Genomic DNA, 12,147 nt, shown 5'->3' on the forward strand with positions numbered 1-12,147 from the left:
CTTTCTACAAAGGTCCCACTCTGATGGGTAATATCACAATTCCTTTAGAGGATCACTCTTCTTCATCATATGCTTTGATGGTGATCTTTTTTCGAGGATCTACTGCATCTTCTGAATAACTTAAGGAACGGACAAGACTCGATGAGAAAATGTTTAAGTCGGCTCCCCCATCTATTAGGACACGTTTAACTCGCATCTTATGAATGAGGACTTCGATATGCAAGGGAACATTATGGGGATGTTGTAAGGACATGTTGTCTTCTTCAGTGAATGATAAGTAGTGAGGGGTTGTGAAATGTCCCACCATGGTTTGGAATTGATCTATATCAAGATCTTTAGACATTGTTGTATCTACTAATTCTCTTTCAAGAATTTCTTTGTGTGCAGGTGGAAGCTTTAAAATTTCTAAGATGGATATTTTCCCAGGAGTTTTTTGTAATTGATCCACTAGATTGTATTGTTTTGCAGTGGATGACATGTTAGTTGTAGGACCTGACAAATCAACTTTAGATTTGCTTCTTGTGATAGCACGAGAAGGTTCTTGATGTTGTTTCTCTTTAACCACAATCACATTTACCACATTATCATACGCATGAGCATAGTTTACCTTTTCTTTACCCTTACCATTATGTGTTGTTAATGTTTCACCCTTCTCATAGTTTGGAAGCGGAGTTTTGAAAGTTGTATGAGATTCGTTTGTCATATGTCCATCCACGGTTATTAATTCATTATCAATCAAATCTTGGTTGACATGTGTTTCAACCACTGGCAATTATCCATGTGATGTCCTTGTTTCGATGAAAATCGCAATAGTGGTTGTCATTCCACAAAGAGGGTTTTACTTGAGGTTCAAAGTTCCTTCCTTTTGGAAAAGCAATCAATTTGTTTGCAAGAAGCGTCTTTAATGTGGACCCCAGTGGTTCACCAATGTTTGTAAATTTCCTTCAAAAGAAATTGTTGAAAGTTGATTTTTGGTGATTGTTGTTTTGTTGAGATGTTGTTGAGTGACTAGATAAATTGAAAACCGGTTTGGTTTTACATTGTTGTTATCCACTATCCCATCGTTGATGACATTTCATTTTCTATTCCAAAATTTAGGCTTATCATTGTTATTGTTGCTAACATTATGGTTAGGAGGATTAACTCCTTCTTTGTATAGCTTCAACTCACCCTTCTTTACCATAGCTTATTCCATTATGATTCCATTATCAATCATCTTTTCAAAATTTTGATTGCATTGCATTTTTAGATGATAGCTCATTTGTCCATTTAGGTTATCGATGAATATGTCTATTTTCTCGTGTTCTAGCACTGTTCGAGGATATCGTGAAGCTAACCGTCTCCATCTCTGTAGAAACGTCATGAAAGGTTCTCCACTCTTTTGTTTAGCATTACATAGGTTTAGTGTTGTGACCTCATGTTGTATGTTGTAAGAGTATTGTGAAACAAACTTATCCACCAATTCTGAGAATGATCTGATTCTAGGTGGAAGTTTGGATAACCATTCCATAGCTAGTCCACTAAAGTTGTTTGGAAATAATCTCATCAGGTAGGTATCCTCATGTGTAAAATCCATACTCATCGTGCAAAATTCTCGTATATGATCTTGGGGATCAATGCTTCCATTATATTTATCGTATCGAGGAGTTTCACAAGCTGTAGGAAATGGTATCATGTTTAGATTTATGTTGAATGGGTAAGGACAGATTTCTTGAAGCGAGTATCTTCTAACAGTTCCTCTCTGCATATCTTGAATCTGTGTTTGCATCATTTGTATTTGTTGTGTAAGAGTTGTGATAGGATTATCAACATGATTTGTTCTTGTATAACCATGAGTTTGCTTTCTAGTATGATCTTGATCTCTTCTTGTATCATCTCGACTCTTTCTCGTGTCCTCATTAGATTTAGCTTTGTTGAGAATTTCTACATCATCCCTTTTGGGAATGGAAGTTTCCTCGTTAGTTCTTATGTTATCAAGTATTGATGCGTCGTCCTTTTTGTGACTGAAAATATCTTCATGTCATTCGTTATCATGGGAAGCGTCACTTCTCTTTTGTCCTAATTTGCTCACATCAAAATCTTGGGGGAATGTAGCACCAGATTCTCTAACATTAGGAAGTATTTTTCTTTTTCTCCCTCCAATATTTTCTCCATGAATTAATGGAATTTAGGATCTTGTTTGATTTCTCTAAGATTTTGTTTTGTTATTTCCTCTTCTTGTTGTATTTTGTTTTGGTATTCCATGTTCCTATAATCTCCAGTCATTTCAAATGCTTATGTTTTCATTTCAGCAATCTTTTGTCTCCATGCTCTAGTTAAAACGGGCATATATGTGTGTTGAATATTGTGCAGGTATTTGATTGTCTAAAAGTTGTTTTAATAAGTGACCGACTGTCAACATAGATATGATAGAGTGATATGACATGAAAAGATAATTCAAGTGTTTGAAAGTTTTTTCGTTCTTCGGTTTTGGAGTGCAATGATGATGATTTTGATAAAACCAAGTCCAATAGGAACGATATATCCTACGATGTGGGACAAGGTTATCCTGACCAAACGTTGTAGTTTCGTGATAGAGGATGATAGATCTTGATAAGAAACTGTGTTTTGAGTGATCAGTTTATCAAAGAGGGTGATAATGCACTTTGAGATGTTTAGATCTTGAACTTGTTGAAGGTGAATACTTGAGAAAACTTGTGGTGTTTAGTTCTAGAATCGGATTTGACAGAAGATAACTTGACCAAGCGAACCAAGAAGACAACCTAAGCATAGAATGACAGATATCCGGTGTTTATGCTCACTGTAAATTGACCAAGCAAACATGATAGATCTGAAAAATACGTGCAAGAAGACAGCTTTGGACTAACAGAGACAGAAATTCGTACGACAGTTTACACAGTCCTAGATGACAATTTAGGTAGACCCATACGATAAACTAGAAATCTCGCATGACAAAGGCCTAAACTTGTATGACACCTCCCACAGAACCAGACGACAAAAGGTAACAAAAAAGCTTTTGCTAAACTGACTCGTACGAGAATTCCCACTTGGAGATGTTGCTCCAAAAGACATGATGTTTGAGATGTTTCTCCAAAAGACATGATGTTCATTTTATCTGATATTGCAATGATGAGGAAATAAAAAGCAGAATGTTTGTTTTTGTTCTTTTAACAGGGTAAAAGTACAAACCTGTGTCACACTTTTACAAAGGAAAAGGCTAACACAACAATAACTGCTCAATTTCGTCACCATAAAAGTGTCATTTGCATTTTGAATTTGAAGATGATGTAAACTGATGGAATGTGTAAAATTTGTTGAAGTTTAAGTCTACTATTTTTTGAAAAAAAAATTCAGTAATTTATATTTTTTTTTAGCTTTAAAGTCCATTTTTTTATTGCTGAAAACGTTGAAAAACAGGGGGTTTGGTTCCCACCTCAAAAGAAAATGTAAATCAACTTATTTTTTTCTCATTTTGATATCCGTTATAGATAACATATTTATATAGTGCATGAAAAAAAAAAATTTGATGTATATTTTCTTTGTAATAGCATTTGGAAGTCGAATACACCAGAATTTGACAGTTTTTGTCTCCCACCACAATTTGTCTATTCAATTTATGATAATCCAAAAACTAAAAATACCCTTTTGGAGAAGACTCTCTCTTCTAGTGAACCATATATTTTTCAAATTTTTTTGAAGTGATTCCATTTTTATTTTTGTTTTTCAAAGCAGCGTGTTATTGAACAAAAGAATACCTAGTTGTAGTATTTTTTATTTTTTATATATTAAATTTAATCAAAACATTAAAAAATTATATGAGTAGAATTGTGACTTCACTCTCTGAAAAAGGGTATTTTTAAATTTTTTAATAAGTTTAATTTACCTATTGAATTTTGTTGTAGAAGTGACAAGTTTGAGAAAATCATCATTTTTGTTGATGTGGCTGCCACTTGGCATTCCACATAAGTCGTTCCGGTCAGAACTGTGAGGGCCAATGCGACCGGTCGCTTGAACCACATATAAAAAAGAATTATTTTTCCCATTAAAAAAATTGAAACAATCAAGTGCGAAAATAATAATAAGAAATTATAAAAGATAAGGAGGATCCAGATTATATGTACCACGAGGTTTAAGTTCACTTGTCATGTTTGAACAAGTAAATTATATTAGATAGGTCTTATTTTGATAAACTCATATATATATTTAGATATTTCTAGACATGTGTAGCAATTTGGATAACTTGTGGAAATTTAGTTTTGTTGATGCATTTATTTTATGTTTTATACATTGATTTTACATGTTTTATTCTTAAATTAAATATTTTGTGTCTATGCATTGAACATGTATACATATTGATTTTAATTTTTAATTTTATTTATGTGTATGGATTCATTTCATTACATGTTGTCTTAAGGGGTCATTTAAACACATGTATGGATTCATTTATATTTGTACACATGCATGGATTCATTTTATTCATCTATGTATTCATTTAATTTTGATTTACACATGTATAGTTTCATTTAATTATGTTGTATATATAGTTACGCATGTATATATAGTTTCACTAAAATGAATAACTAATTATATTGTCTTAAGGTGTTTTAAGTGGTCTTAAGGGGATTAAGGGGATATTTGCGTCGTTGAGTCTTTTATATTTTTACACATGCGTGAATTCGTTTTATTCATCTATGTGCATTCATTTCATTTATATTTACACACATATTGTTTCATTCAATTATGTTGTTTGTATTCATCTAATTATGTTATCCTAAGGTGTTTTAAGTGGTCTTAAGGGGATTTAAGGGGATATTTGCATCATTGATTCTTTTATATTTTTACACATGCATGGATTTGTTTTATTCATCTATGTACATTCATTTCATTTATATTTACACATATATTGTTTCATTTAATTATGTTGTTTGGATTCATCTAATTATGTTGTCCTAAGGTGTTTTAAGTGGTCTTAAGCGGATATTTGCATCATTGATTCTTTTATATTTTTACACATGCATGGATTTGTTTTATTCATCTATGTACGTTCATTTAATTTATATTTACACATATATTGTTTCATTTAATTATGTTGTTTGGATTCATCTAATATGTTGCCCTAAGCTGTTTTAAGTGGTCTTAAGGGGATTTAAGGGGATATTTGCGTCATTGATTCTTTTTATATTTTTACACATGCATGGATTCGTTTTATTCATCTATGTACATTCATTTCATTTATATTTACACATATATTGTTTCATTTAATTATGTTGTTTGGATTCATCTAATTATGTTGTCCTAAGGTGTTTTAAGTGGTCTTAAGGGGATATTTGCATCATGGATATAAGTTCATTAAATTTTTTAAGTTCGTTCATTAAACATGTACATATAAACACTTAACTTTCACAAAAGTAATCTATCTATATATAAGTGTACAAAGTAGTATGAAATGTAGATCTATCTAACACATACACATATATGTCTATGAAGTGTAGATCTATCTAACACACACACACACACACACACACACACACACACATGAAATATGGAAAATAAATATCTAGTACACATACGCATATGAAATGTGTACAATACACATGTATGAAATGTCTAGTACACATGTACAAATATATGAAATGTCTATAAAATGTGCGCACACACACACACACACACACACACACACACACACACACACACACACACACACACACACACACACACATATAAAGAATGGGTCACTCGGGGCCCTGTCCTGAAGCATGTCCCAATCCATGCGCTTGCAATAGAGTATGCATGCATAAAATCATACATTAAACATTTAATTTGAATGTACTAGAGTAAATATTTTAAGTAATATAGATTATGAGCATTTGTATGTAGACAAACATACCTCTGAGGAGTCTCTAACATCACCACCATGTGCATGCAAGATTCTAGGACGTCTATGTGATGAGGAGCTCAACCTGCGTGATAGTGGTGCATCCTGCAATGTTGAAATTTTGTTAGATATATATGTACACATATATTTATAACTTGCAAACTAACCCTTTAAAAATAGAACTTAAATATTTAAGATTCAATTAATTTAAATTATAATGTATGTACATGTGTCTCCTGATGAACAGGGTCGGTGGCAATGTGCAAATCCTCAAACATCGCCCCCTGCGCCTGCAATATAAATTACACATGAACTCACATGTACATTATTTAAACATTCATTATTAAGTTTTAAATATGTGTGTGTGTGTGTGTGTGTGTGTGTGTGTGTGTGTGTGTGTGTGTGTGTGTGTAATTTATTTTAAATATCAAATCTAATCTACTTGAACATGTACATGTACACGTGGTTGTAGATAAACATACCTCGGGGTCTCTAGCACCTCCATCGCGCGCATGCTGGACTCTAAAACGTTTGCAGGATGAATGGCTCATCTTGCGCAATGCTCACTCATCCTAGACAATGCACACATTTTGTTTGATATATATATATATATATATATATATATATATATATATATATATATATATATATATATATATATAAAATTTAAATCACTTGAAATTATTTAATCAACACCTAGATATCCATTTAAATAGAACTTAAAAACAAAAAAATAATAATTTAAACTTTATATATACTTGTGTCTCCTAATGAACAACTGCGTCAGTGGCAGCATCCAAATCTCCATACATCGACCCTAACGTGATACCCTATATAGTTCAAAAAATACAATCCAATATATATAATTAATTTAATCTATGCAGTTCATGTGTACAATCAAGTAGCTATATAAAATTTCTAATTTAAAATTAGTAAATTATATATTATATAATTCATACCTCTCTTGCAGCATGTAAGGCTCGTCCAATCCTGCTAATGTCAGAATCATGCAAGGAGCCCACTACAACATGATCCCCCTCACTGTCTAGCTCCATAAGCATGGTAGTGAACATCCCCGAAAATCAAGTACCAGGTATTGTGGTTCGATCAACTGATGTATAAACAAGAGGAGGAGGTGTATCCTGACCAACTATTGTATGTTGGGGCGGAGCAGTAAGATGTGCAGCAACAGTAGGCTGAGAATTTGTATGCTCACAACCATGGCTAGATGCACCCAGTCTACCAAGTGCACTCCTAACAAATGATGGGGCATCTTGTAGTGGGATCCCATGCTCCATAGCAATGACCTGATATGCATCCAAGAGATCACTGGATAACCATGCACTCATCTATCATAAAGGATCTATGCCATGCATGCATGAAGCATCCATCGGTGATGGTATGTCTACTCAAACATATGGGTCATCACTCGTTGATGCATCATGAATGCTAGTATGAGAGCGCAAAAAATATCTACCCACCCAATCTGATGTCATCTCATCCACCTGTGTGGCTATAGTAGCAATACTGGAAAATATGGACTTTCGAGTGTCATCCGGTACACTATCTGCAGCATGTGCTAAGTCTGCACTCTTGGGAAGAACCACAAGGTTTGGACTAATCAATGCATGTTTATTAACGAGTGGGGGTGCACTCGATCATCTAAACTTATCTGAAAATCTGCCCTTCCCTTGCCCAGTATGTTTCGAAAAATCAGTGTAATCAACATCATCCAATAAATGAAACTCTGCAAACAATTATTTGCAGAAATAAAGGGGCAACTCATCCTTTTGGGGCCACCTATGATGAGTGGCTAACCATCTAGGATAGATAAATGGTGCTACTAGTGCATCTGTGCACCTGGTAGGCATATAGCCTTTCACCCTACCAAAGGCCTGATAATGAGGAAACATGGCTTTCACATTAGCTGTGGAAACCCTATCATTCACCATGTCCCATTTCACAGTACCACGTACACTGCATGAAAGGGATCTATAGAATTCCTCTATGTTGACCTCGTCATATGGATTATAATTATCGACGAGGTCAATCATATGAAGTAGCTCATGTCTAATAGTCTCACCCCTTTGTTTATTTGTTTGATCACGCATGTTTCCCAAAGTGATATTTAAATGATCTAAGGCACGTTGGAGTGCCTCTACTGTCTGATTGTAGAGTTGTTGTCTCTCCTATGGAGTTGTTGCAGACCTATGTGACATCTGCTCACTCCCACGAGGATGAATACTAGGCTCAAAACTACTCGTGTTATGTGATCCGGGCTCGTCAAACATGATGTGAGTGGATATATATATATATATATATATATATATATATATATATATATATATATATATATATATATATATATATATATATATATATATGTATGTGCATGTATGTAGTACACATTAAACAATAATTAAAAATGTATACATACATTTAAATCATTTTAAACATATTTAAACATGTAAATTAAAAAAATTAGATATATGCATTTGAAAGAAATTTAAACGTCATAAATGCATACTTGAGTTAAAATTTTCTAGATATAAAGACAAATTTAAGATAAATTTCTAGAGATCTATGCACAAAAGAAATTTAAACAACTATAAATTTAATTTGAAATTTCAATATATGTCTAATTTACAAATAGATATATTTGCATATACAATAATTAATTTGAAAAATAGTCAAATTAAATCAAATTAAGACCCCAAGTTAAGTCAAATTAATTTACAAATTACTTAATAGGTCCTAATTTGGTCTTATGTGGTCCTAATATGTCCTAAGGGGTGCATATGTGTCGCAAGGGGCCTTAAGTGGTCCTAAGGGGTCACACATGTGTTCCAACACGTGTGACCCCTTAGGACCACTTAAGACCCCTTGCGACACCATTTGGTCTTATGTGGTCCTAATAGGTCCTAAGGGGTGAACATGTGTCGCAAGGGGCCTTAAGTGGTCCTAAGGGGTCACGCATGTGTTCTAACACATGTGTGACACCTTAGGATAACACATGTGTGACCCCTTAGGACCACTTAAGACCCCTTGCGACACCATTTGGTCTTATGTGGTCCTAATAGGTCCTAAGGGGTGAACATGTGTCGCAAGGGGCCTTAAGTGGTCCTAAGGGGTCACACATGTGTTCTAACACATGCGTGACACCTTAGGACCACATAAGGCCCCTTGCGACACCATTTGGTCTTATGTGGTCCTAATAGGTCCTAAGGGGTTCACATGTGTGGCAAGGGGCCTTAAGTGGTCCTAAGCGGTCACAAATGTGTGTTCTAACACATGTGTGACCCCTTAGGACCACATAAGACCAAATGGTGTCACCCCTTAGGACCACATAAGACCAAATGGTGTCACCCCTTAGGACCACATAAGACCCCTTGCGACACCATTTGGTCTTATGTGGTCCTAATAGGTCCTAAGGGGTGCACATATGTTGCAAGGGGCCTTAAGTGGTCCTAAGGGGTCACGCATGTGTTCTAACACGTGTAACCCCTTAGAACCACATAAGACCCCTTGCGACACCATTAGGTCTTTTGTGGTCCTAATAGGTCCTAAGGGGTGTACATGTGTCACAAGGGGCCTTAAGTGGTCCTAAGGGGTCACGCATGTGTTCTAACACATGCGTGACCCCTTAGGACCACATAAGACCCCTTGCAACACCATTTGGTCTTATGTGGTCCTAATAGGTCCTAAGGGGTGCACATGTGTCGCAAGGGGCCTTAAGTGCTCCTAAGAGGTCATATAAAATAATTATATACTCCTTAGGATGTATACATACACCTCAGGACATGCTATCAGGGGTCGTGTTCCCTGATAGCATGTCCTGAGGTTTATGTATGTCCTAAGGTGTATATAATTATTTTATGTGTATTTATGTATGTGTGCACGTATGTATTTATGTATGTGTATGTACATGTGTGTGTGTGTATGTATGTATGTGTATGTATTTTTATGTATGTGTATGTCCTAAGGTGTACATATAATTATTTTATATGTATGTGTGTATGTATGTATGTATGTTTGTGTAGGTTTGTATGTATGTGTATGTATGTATGTAGGTATGTATGTATGTGTATGTATGTGTACGTATGTATGTAGGTTTGTATGTATGTGTATGTATGTGTGTAGGTATGTATGTATGTATGTATGTGTAAGTTTGTGTATGTATTTGTATGTATGTGTGTATTTATTTTCTAATATTCTAAACTAATATGATAGAATATATACAAAAAATAAATAAAAATTAAATCTTAAAAAAAAACTAATTTTCTATCAAAAATTTAATTTTCTATTAAAACTATGTAAAAAAAAACAATATAAATTAATATGCTAAAATAAATACATTTAAAATTTAAAAAAAGGTACTTACCACCGAAACACTTCCAACCAGATCTCTATGATTTTTTGCACCCTCCTACTCAACTCCAAGCCGCTCAATGCGAAATGAGGGGCTTGGGCGGATTTCGGCTCTTATATAGGGCAAGGGTGTTCCGGCCAGAAACGTTCCGGTCGGAACAGGCATTGTTAGCCTAAAGTGCGACACAGATCCGTACAATCACCCAACAACACCAAATGAGAGTTTGTTTAAGATACCCCTGCAAGAAAATCAAAAAGGTGTTAACACATGGTGGGCTTTCTAGCCTAATTCTTCCTCTCAGTTACAAATTTGACCTCTCTGTTTGCAAAAACAGAGCTAATTACTGACATAAAACATAGAGAAAATGAAACAGACATTCTAACCTTTTCCAGCAAGTGTGAACCAATAATGGCAATTGTGAATTACTGTCAATACAAGTGCTCATCAGAATGATAGCAATTGTGCATCAAAATGATAGCAATTGTGCATTACTTACTAAACTTGAAAAATTAAGTTAGAGAGAATAAAAAGACAGAAGAGAGAGGTCAATTTTTGTTTTCGATGAATTCATTCTAGGTAAGACGGACTAAAATTACGATGTCATCATAAACCTTGAACCTTTTCAAGATCTTGTTGATATTCAATGATGGCTTCTTCTTTCTCGATTTCTAGGATGTTCTTTTTTGCCTTCACAATTATTTGATATGCTTTTTGTTGTCTCTTGTATTGTTTCCTCCTCCTAGCACCTGAAATTTTGAAAGTTACTTTGCATGTCATGGGGTTAAAGACATTGTATGCATAAAAAACAATTTTTCCAAAATTGGGAGATTTTTTTGGGTTAATCTCGCAAATGCAAATAAAGCCAAAACGACAATTAAAATTGAAATTATGGGTTCTCCCTACAATTGAGCATTAGTTAAAGCAATTGTGAATCAGAATGATAGCAATTGTGCATTAATATGTGCAATTGCGAATTTATGTGAAAGCAAGTGCTCATTCAATTTTTTTATTTTGTACGACCCTGCAAATCACAAAAATCAATAAAGATAAACTAGTAGTTATAATTTCACGTCAAGTTCACCATTGTTTTCATGCTTGAAATCATAAAATTAAGCTAATTAGGAAATAAGGACAATCATAGATCCTTAACTAATCAAGCTTATTTAAAACATAATGCAATAGAATAAAATGGAAGAATTAAACTAATTTAAACTCCCTATTCCACATTATTGCTTCCATTGTTCTTCTCCAAATTGTTGGTGTAGGTGGCTCTTGGGTATTGCACTAAGATTCCTGCATAAGATGGCAATTGTTTTTGAAGAGTGTGATCTAGATTGATTTGAGAAATTGGTGTTGCTTATATAGATTTTCATGAGAGATGAGGATGGACTTTGAACTCAAGTTCTGATCGATAGATAACTGATTTTGATTGATCAGTTAACAAAGTTGATTGATTTGTTAACTCGGATTGATTGACTTGTTAATTCATTTGATTGAGTAGTCAACTAGATTGATTGAATAGTAAACTGAATAGAGTAGCCAATTGACTAAATTGATTGGGGAGATGACTGAATGGATTGGAGAGATAAGTGGATTGATTGATCAGTTAGAAAAGGTGATTTGGAGTGAAAATGGGTGATTGATGAGTTAACTGATTTGATCAATCAGTTATCATTTTCAACATGTGTTGTAAGATTTTGAAGTTGAATTTGATTTTCATTTTCAATTTGGATTTAAATTTGGGTTTTCGAATACTGAAATGCACATCAGATTAACTAAAATTTATTGAAATTCAAATTTGATGAAATGTGAATTTGATGATTTGGAATTAGATGAAATTAATTGAAATCCACATTTGGGGAATCGTCAATTTGATCAAAATGAATTAGATGGAATTATTTGA

The sequence above is a fragment of the Cryptomeria japonica genome, chromosome 2 (assembly GCF_030272615.1).
Source record: "Cryptomeria japonica chromosome 2, Sugi_1.0, whole genome shotgun sequence".
Lineage (NCBI taxonomy): Eukaryota > Viridiplantae > Streptophyta > Pinopsida > Cupressales > Cupressaceae > Cryptomeria > Cryptomeria japonica.